This window comes from Stegodyphus dumicola, chromosome 9 (genome assembly GCF_044657685.1).
Source record: "Stegodyphus dumicola isolate Sdum_Otavi_A_Nest chromosome 9, ASM4465768v1".
Classification (NCBI taxonomy): domain Eukaryota; kingdom Metazoa; phylum Arthropoda; class Arachnida; order Araneae; family Eresidae; genus Stegodyphus; species Stegodyphus dumicola.
Window position 1 is genome coordinate 133092028 of NC_140776.1, and position 8632 is coordinate 133100659.

At 30.0% G+C, this 8632-nt stretch overlaps 1 long non-coding RNA gene across 1 annotated transcript; it reads right to left on the reverse strand.

Annotated features, from left to right (window-relative positions):
* Nucleotides 1–7102, reverse strand: LOC118199085 (uncharacterized). The gene is made up of 5 exons (XR_015043098.1): nt 6956–7102; nt 6023–6183; nt 4982–5124; nt 4751–4864; nt 1–142 (listed from the first exon to the last, which is right to left on the reverse strand). It is a non-coding gene; the product is annotated as an uncharacterized LOC118199085 (long non-coding RNA).
* Between the last annotated feature and the right edge of the window lie 1530 nt (nt 7103–8632).

Genomic DNA, 8632 nt, shown 5'->3' on the forward strand with positions numbered 1-8632 from the left:
TTTTGGTCATTAAAACTTTTTAATCACTGCTCTTTACATCTGCATTTCTTTTTTCACATAATCTGAAGTTTTCGAGTAGTCTGAAGGTTTTCAAACTGTGTTTCACAGAAATTTTAGATACCATGCAACTCCTCTAGGGCATCTGTAAGTCAAAATTTAAAACAATTTTTAATATCACTGGACATCAAAATGAAATACTTGAAATAATCTTTGAAATTCTCTTATTATTGTTAAAAAATATTAAGCAGATTTTTGTTTATGATTAAATTTATAATGAAATAATGAATTTCTTTTTACTTTCTGCATAAAATGCACAAATTTTATATTTCAATTCTTTAACATTTATTTTTCTGAGGATAGAAATTCTTCTATAGAAAAAATTACGATTTTAGAAGTTTTTCTGAATTTAAAGATTTGAAGACAACCCTGTTATAAGGGTTTACGATTATAATGTGAATGACCCAAATAATTGTAAATGGCCTATGGCCATACTTAATACACATATTATTTAAATTGACATGCTTTACCTGTAATGTACATTTGTGACTTATGTTATAATTTAAGTGCACCAGTTTACTCACACTTATCTGTATTGTGTGTATGTATTATATGCATCTCTAGACTCAGGTTAAAGCTAGCTCGTTTCCCCTTTCTCAGCTTTCCCAGATGACATTTTTGGGTCTTTACTGGAACTCGACGCACACTTTATTTCGGCTAGAATAACCACTTATCTCTTCTTTTATTCAAAAATTATAACATACTAATTTAGGGAAAAAATTATATTTTATGTTAGTTACTCATGACAACATTCGAAACAACCTACATGTTCGACAAGGGGTAGGGGTCTAGGAAAGCCACAACTTTTTCAATGAACTGGATGAATAAATGCAGCCCTGCCTTTTGTTGTGTTTTATGCATTTATAAATTTCTACCTGACTGTTTATTCTTTAATTCTATATAACACAATTAATCGATGCTTGTTTCTTGTATGGAATTTTAACATTAATTCTACATAACATGAGTAATCTTTTTTTTTTTAAATTGTATTTTAGCATTATTAAAAAACACTTTGGCACTATGAACTGAGAATATCTGTCAATCTGTCTTCTACGTTAATTTACAATAATATAAATGTGAATATCTGAATGGAGTTATATTGAAAGATCTACTGGATGCTATGATTCCATGATGGTCAATCCACCACACTGGAAATATTAAATCAAACAATAAGTACAGGAAAAGATTCAGCAAGACAATATATCCTCTTTTGAATGAATACATTTAACTGTAGTTATTCCAAATATGTTTTATACAACACCCCAAAATCATGGAAAATAACTTTCTAAACCGAGTTTACAGTGTAAAAAAAGTAGTGGAAAAATGTTGTAGTCATGTAACTGGGCTATCTAACATAAAAATTACAGCATATTACACCAGTGTTCTTACCTTTACTGCATATTACAACCAAATAACTACAATTAGATATGAGTTGCTAATTTGAAAACAAGTGAACCTGTAAAACTAACCCTGCATACTGGTTTGCTTTAGATGCATTTGGTAACCAATATGCCGTAAGTCTTTACCAGATTCAGTTTTCAGTGCATTAAATACTATATTGCTCATATGTCTTGATCGTGACAATCAATGCAGCTGCAGCATTATTGAATAGAAATAAGTTATATGACTCTCAAATAAGTGTTTGTAAAGTTGTTCAGGAAATAAATATTACTAAATAATAACATGTATTATGTTTATTGAATTGTACAAAACTTATATGTTATACTTTGAATTATCGTCAATTTTAATTGTCTGAAATCTGGTATTTGATAGTATATAGTTGTAGCAGTTTTTTCACTATAAATTCTGAAGAATCCGAAAATAAATGCACATACTAAAGTATTTCAAGTATGATAATATTCAGTATTTAAGATTATCCTAAAAGTATGAAATTTATTATTTTATTTGAAAATAAGTATTAGTGTATCCATGGCATGCAGGTCCCCGAGATTACTCTATTATCCACTCATAGGTGGGGGTGTCACCTTTGCCAAAGGCTCTTTGTAGCCTGCTTTAGGTTTCATACTAATTTTAATTACTGGCCATCTACTGAAATGGTTTCTTTATGTATATCCACCTTTATTCCAACTCTGGTATTTCTACGGCGATGGAGGTTTAGTTGACCATACTTCTTGACAATTCTTTTACTTTTTTTTAGTTTAATTTTTTTTTCAATTTGAAGCGGTAGACCAGTATTTTCATCTCGCATAACTGTTTTTGAAGCAGACTCTAAAATCTCCTTCAAAGAGTTGGCTACATTGTGTAAATTTTCGCTATCTAAATTCCAAAGGAGTGACCGAATTGATCTGTAATTTGCATCGCACTCATTGATCAAATTTCTTTTTTTACTCAACGTTGCTTCTTCAGATATGGTGGGTAAATTATCTGATGTTCCACCTGAAGGAGTTTCAGTTGATGAATATTTTCGTTTTCTGGTGCCTGAAATACTTCTCGAGACTAAATCTTCATCAACTTTGAAAATAGGTGTTGAAAATAGCCATTCTGCAGTACATTCCAAACTCCAGGCTGGAAACTTCATGCCAGCAAACACAATATGCTTGCACAGCAGTCGGTTTCTTCTGAAATCTAAGCATGTGCATTGACACAGTTGTTTCTGTTCATCAAACGTGACAGAATAAACTGCATCATGCTTAGTTTCAGAAGAAACTTTAAAGAAGCCATGTGAATTTTTTTTTATACTACCCACATAAACTTCAGCAGCTCTTAATTTTGTTTTTATGTGATCAATTAACCATTTTGGCTTATTGATTAAATAATTTGGTACATGTTCATTGTATAATCTGGCCTGCGAAAGCATACTCAAATTTTTTCTGACGTAAATTCTATATCTTTCTGGCAGAAATTTCTCAACCAAGATCTTAATTATTTCAGACAGCATACAGTTTTTATATCCCTGAAGATATCTATATTTTAGTTCCTCATTCAACACCATTGTTCGAGTTTATGAATAAGTCATTTGGTTTGTAAGCCAAAGCCCATCTCTCAATTTCCTTGAACCATGTTAATTCAAAATAATCTTTCACAGCTTCATATTGGTTCCATGATTTTAATACCTCTATTGCTGCAACCATTTCATCTTGAGTTGGAGCATTTGCTATGGCACGTAATTTACACAAAAGCTCTTCTTTGGGAACCACTGCATTCTTTTTCTTAGAAGCCCATCTTGACCATGCCTGCTCTCGATGGAAACTACATATAAAAGCCTTAATTCCTGTAAAGACATTTTCCAAACTTGTAATTTCTTCCATTGCAAAATCAACCATCCTATATTTTGGTCTAACGAGAGGCGACTAATTTTTAATAATTATAAGAGCTTCTTCTAATGCTTTGGCTGTTTCATTTTGTGTAATTATTATGCTCACTATTTGATAGTTCACATTTGTTTTGACAACTAAAAAATAAAGTGGGAGAGCATACTTACAGGTTCGATAGGTCGCGTCGAGAAGAACAAGATTAGAACCATATAAGACATATAAATTTTTCATTTCTTCACTTTGATATACAAATAGCAGATTTAGTTTTGAATCTGTAAAGTCATTTGGCTCAGTACCATCATATGTATTTTCAGTACATGGTCTAAAAAAAACAGAACACTTGGAAGTATCCCAGCTATTTATTAACATTTCTGTATTTTCCTGGTCAATTTTACTAGTTCTAATATCGGATTTTGCTTGGCTTATTATTTTCCTTATTGCCTCCATTTCTGGATAAAATCGTCTGCGCGTTTTATCAGTTTCTCCCAATTCAGTTGAAACGTATACTTCTAATAGCTCTGCAATTACAGTGGCATTGCATTTTCCATTCTTAACTTTAGAAGCTATGAAATGCCGCACTCTAGCATCTATAGGTTCTATTACTGCAGCCATGTTACCCATTAGATGATTTTGATGATCTTGGCTATTAGGTAAATTAAACATGAAAACTTCTTCACCAGTAATACTATCTTTATTGGCTAGTTTTTCCTTAATTTTCCGAGATATCATAATCTTTCTTTTTTGGGTTGGCACTACCTGTAATTTAAACATATTTATCACAGTAAAATTTAGAAATTCCAGCACAGTCATCTAAAACTAATTATTGATAAAGGTTCAATTTTAAAAACATTCTGTTCATAGCAAATTATTCAAAAAAAAAAAAAAAAAAAAGAGGAGTCATTTCTCATTTCTTTCCTTTAAAAAAAGCTGTAAAAAGAATCTTCCATTTTTATAACAATAGATCAAATTACTTCTTCAAAGAAACATAACCAATAAAACTTCACTTTGAACAACTTATTTCTATTTGTAGCAAATTGGTTAGAATATAATTAGCATAAAAAGCCTTTATTTCTGGCCTGAAAACATCATTTTATTTGCATGTCAATTACTGAATTATTTATTTAGGAAAATATTACCGTTAAAAACCCTCTTTTGGCAAAAAAAAAAAAAAAAAAAAAAAAAAAAAAACCTATTTAGAAAAATATGTTGAATAAAGAGACACAAAAAATCATTTCTCTTTTTTACATTGTGACTCTAAAAATACCTTTTGTTTTTATGTCAAAAAGTATGTATACTTTATCATAGAATACCTTCAATACATCTTGCTCATACATGACAGAATTATATTTTTTCCTTAAAAAAAAATTCCCTAAAATTACTAAGACCATCTTAGAACAAAAAGTTAAATAAACTTCTACCTTGAACTGAGGCATCCTGTACATTCGGGTAACATTAATTACAGCTGGACAATTAACTTTTTTAGTTGTCTGGTTCTTGGAATATGCTTTACCAAAAGCATGATCAGTTTGACACTAAAAGAAAAAAAAAAAAAACACACACACACACACACACACATATATATATATATATATATAATCCAAGAGGTGATATTTTTGTATAAATTTTTAAATATAACAATGTTATTTTACCTTTTCATTTTTTTCTTTAGCATAATTTTCCTTTTGACGTTTATTCAGATCTTTTCCTTGATGGCAAACATAGGTTTTTCGCCCAAAGTGGAAATAGGGAATATCATCTAACCAGTTTAATCGTAAATCTGGAGTTAGTTCAACTGGAAAGAAAATTTTGATTTAGATCACAATCTGATAAGCTTTGATTTTTAAAAGAAAGAAATTACAGATCTCTATAAACATATTATACATTTAACTGTCTCTATATATACTACATACTGTAGACACTGCTTAATGTATTGCAGCTGATGTCGTGTATACTGCTATTGAATTTCTAAGTTCTGCTCTTTCATATATGGAAACATAAAAAATGCCTCATTTACTGTAATTTTATTTGCTCAATTTGGTTAATATAATCAAAATATTATACAATAAATTTCTTAAACTGAAGAACGAAAATGATTTTAATCAAGCATTTAGAAAAAAGCGCAAAACAATAAAATTAAAAAAAAAAAAAAAACTTAATTTCATACGAATTTTCAATAGCTATTGATTTGGAAGGGCTTCAGCACAGTTCCCTCTTCTTCAAAAGGGAGGTAAAAATTCCTGAAAACATCTTTGCCAAAATACACTTGCATTTTTGCCCAATTTCAGATTTTACATTGGCAAAATCTCTTTAAACAAGGATGCCCTCCAAGTATTAAGATTATAGGTATAGAATTGGTCCAATAAATTTCAAAAACATTACGGACTACTCAAATGAACTTTTGCAATGAAGACTGTAAACAATTGATAAACAAACTTTTATTTTTCCTAATTAAAATGTTAAGAAAGTGGCTAGTTATATTTATAGTTAATTCAATTCCTATTTTAAAAGATACTTTTCTCATCATCTTATATTATCAAAAATGGGCAAATGTAATCACATTAAGCAGCACCTACTGCAAACATAGAGAGATATTAAAAGCATTAAACTATTATGTAAAAAAATTATGTCACTTTGTCTCATATTAAAATTATATATGCTAGGTAAAGTATAGAATGAGCTAGCTGCCTTACGCAAAAGGGATGCCTTTGAGAAGGTCTAATGGGAAACTGTCTTGTATTCACTTATATATAAGGAGAACAGGAAAATTCCCATGCAGCTAATCCATTCAACAGTATTTGTACCTTGATCAAACATCCAGTATTCAGCTATCTCATCTGCTAGTCCATTGGTGCTAAGAGTCAAAATAGACAGTAATGTGATTTTACACACAAGATAAGTAGCATTCATTGACTAAAGAAATATATATATCACATCACTAAAGAAATATATATACATTTCAGAAAACTTTCCTGTTTTCTAAAATTCAATATCTTTATTATTATAACTTCCTGATATTTCAATGCATTATAATTTTATGGTGAACTATTACCTGAAAATAAAACAGAATATTTTTTCAATTGGTAGTATTTATTATAAGGTTATTTTGAAACATGTTGTTAATGATAAAACTAAAGAATGGATTTTCTTTATAGACTATTAAATGATTATATTTCAAATCAACAGACTGCATTCATACACTAAAATAGGATGAAAAATATAGTAGTCATGGAGACAATTGTCGAGTTTCTCAAGAAACAACAATAAAAATTTTCAAATCTAACACGGTATATCTTGTTTAATGTTTAATATAGTACGGAATGTTTCGTGAAGCATCAGCTATTTAAAAAAAAAAAAAAAAAAAAACATGCAATACCTGACAATGAAACCAAATAAAAATCAAACATAACGCTACAAAATTAATGAATATGAACGTCTATAAACCCTTTTTTCAACTTGGACCGAATCTCGCAACATCAACTAGATCTTACGCAATAAAATTAATACAAATTAGTGCTGATAAGTTCTTTGGAACAAAATGGCCAAATATCAACTAAACAATCAAAGAAAGCATTTACATTCTAGAGGATTTTTATTTACTCATTACATCTTCAAAAATTACTTACTCTCTTTATCTAATGACTTTCCATAGTAATAAACATATTTTGTTACAGTTTCTACTTCGTGCCTGCGAAGTATTTCTTTAAATTCGCTCCAAGATTTCGCAAAATTCATTTTGCCTCTAAACACAAAGGTTCATACACGAGACGGACTTTGAAACTCGTAATCGATAAACCTGCCATTCCCCTATCGTTGACACAAGTCTTTCTATCGATGGGAAAAGGAGACTCTAGGCCATCCGAAAAAGCGGCGACCGCTAGGAACAACTTCCTCGAACGAGCTACAATTCTGCAAATCGGAACCCGGAAATGTGTTGTACGTCATAACCGGAAATGGCCCTACGTCATCGTGACATTATCTTTGCTGACCAATGGCATACGAGCAGGGTTAATATAGTTCTAACAGTGGTTGCCCTACTCTTTGATTTATCACTGCTTGGCAATTACAATAGGTATCGTAAACAAGCACAGTAGTTATTGGTAAAAATTTGCTATCGCTGTTACATGGTATGCACTTGAACTTTAAGGATATAGGAAAACTATACATCTTCAGTGTTTTTTAGGCAGAACATTTTTAAATTCACAGATATTCTTAGTTTGTAAACATTCCCTATTACATATAATTCACAATGTTTGACAGAAAATTTACATGTGATATTACTCTGTGACTTATATTGAATTAAATTATTATAATTTGAAGACTGTTGTTATTGTAATGCTACGCATCTACTTGCACTCTAAGTGAAATAAATAACAGTAAGAAAAAGTAATTAAACGGCATCGAACAACATTTTGGATCACAGTACATTTCATATTTCGGTTATTAGCAAAACAGTTATTTCTCATTAACTGATGTAATGAATGAAAAGGAATAGAAAATCGAGGTAATTCTTAACAATATTTATATAACACATGTACCAACTGCTGGGACAATAATATTTGACTTTTATTTTTATGGATTAAAACTCTACAAGAAATTAAGAAATATTATTTAATTCTTCATAGAAAACGTACTGTTTTGCAAAAACTTATAAACATCTTCAAGTTGATTTTGTTGATATTTTCATTAGATCTCATCAAAGAGTTTCATATTTTTCTATCAGAATGCTTTAAAAATAATTTTTTCGTTATAAAATGTCTGTATACATCTAGGTTCAGCAAAGAATTTTGTGTAGCTGGTACTCTTTTCATTCACATTTTTCACACTTGGAATCTTTTGTATTCCAAACTTTTGTATACTGTAGTTCTAAATTTGATGTACTTTGAAGTAATTATCTCACAATTTTGTGCATTTATTGAACTATAATAAAATTACTGTATTATTATTTCAGTTACATTTTAACCCTTTCGTGGGCCGTGGGAAGATTACTTCCCACCTACCTGATTCTAGGAAATACACCTGTGGGAAGCGCAAAACCCACTATAATATATTGGCTTTGGTATTACAGTCAAAAGTCGTTAATCCGGACTCGTCGGGACTTCGGCTATTCCGGATTATCGATTTTTCCGGATTATAGATCATCAGTTTAAATCGCGTAAGATGGCATGCAGAAATTCTAAAATTAAAAATATGAAACCGTAATTTATGAAATAAAGAACAATTATGATCTAAAGGGTATCAAAATTTACAAAAAAAAAAAAAAGAAAAAGCTTAATATTTATTTCTTTACTTTATTAAACATT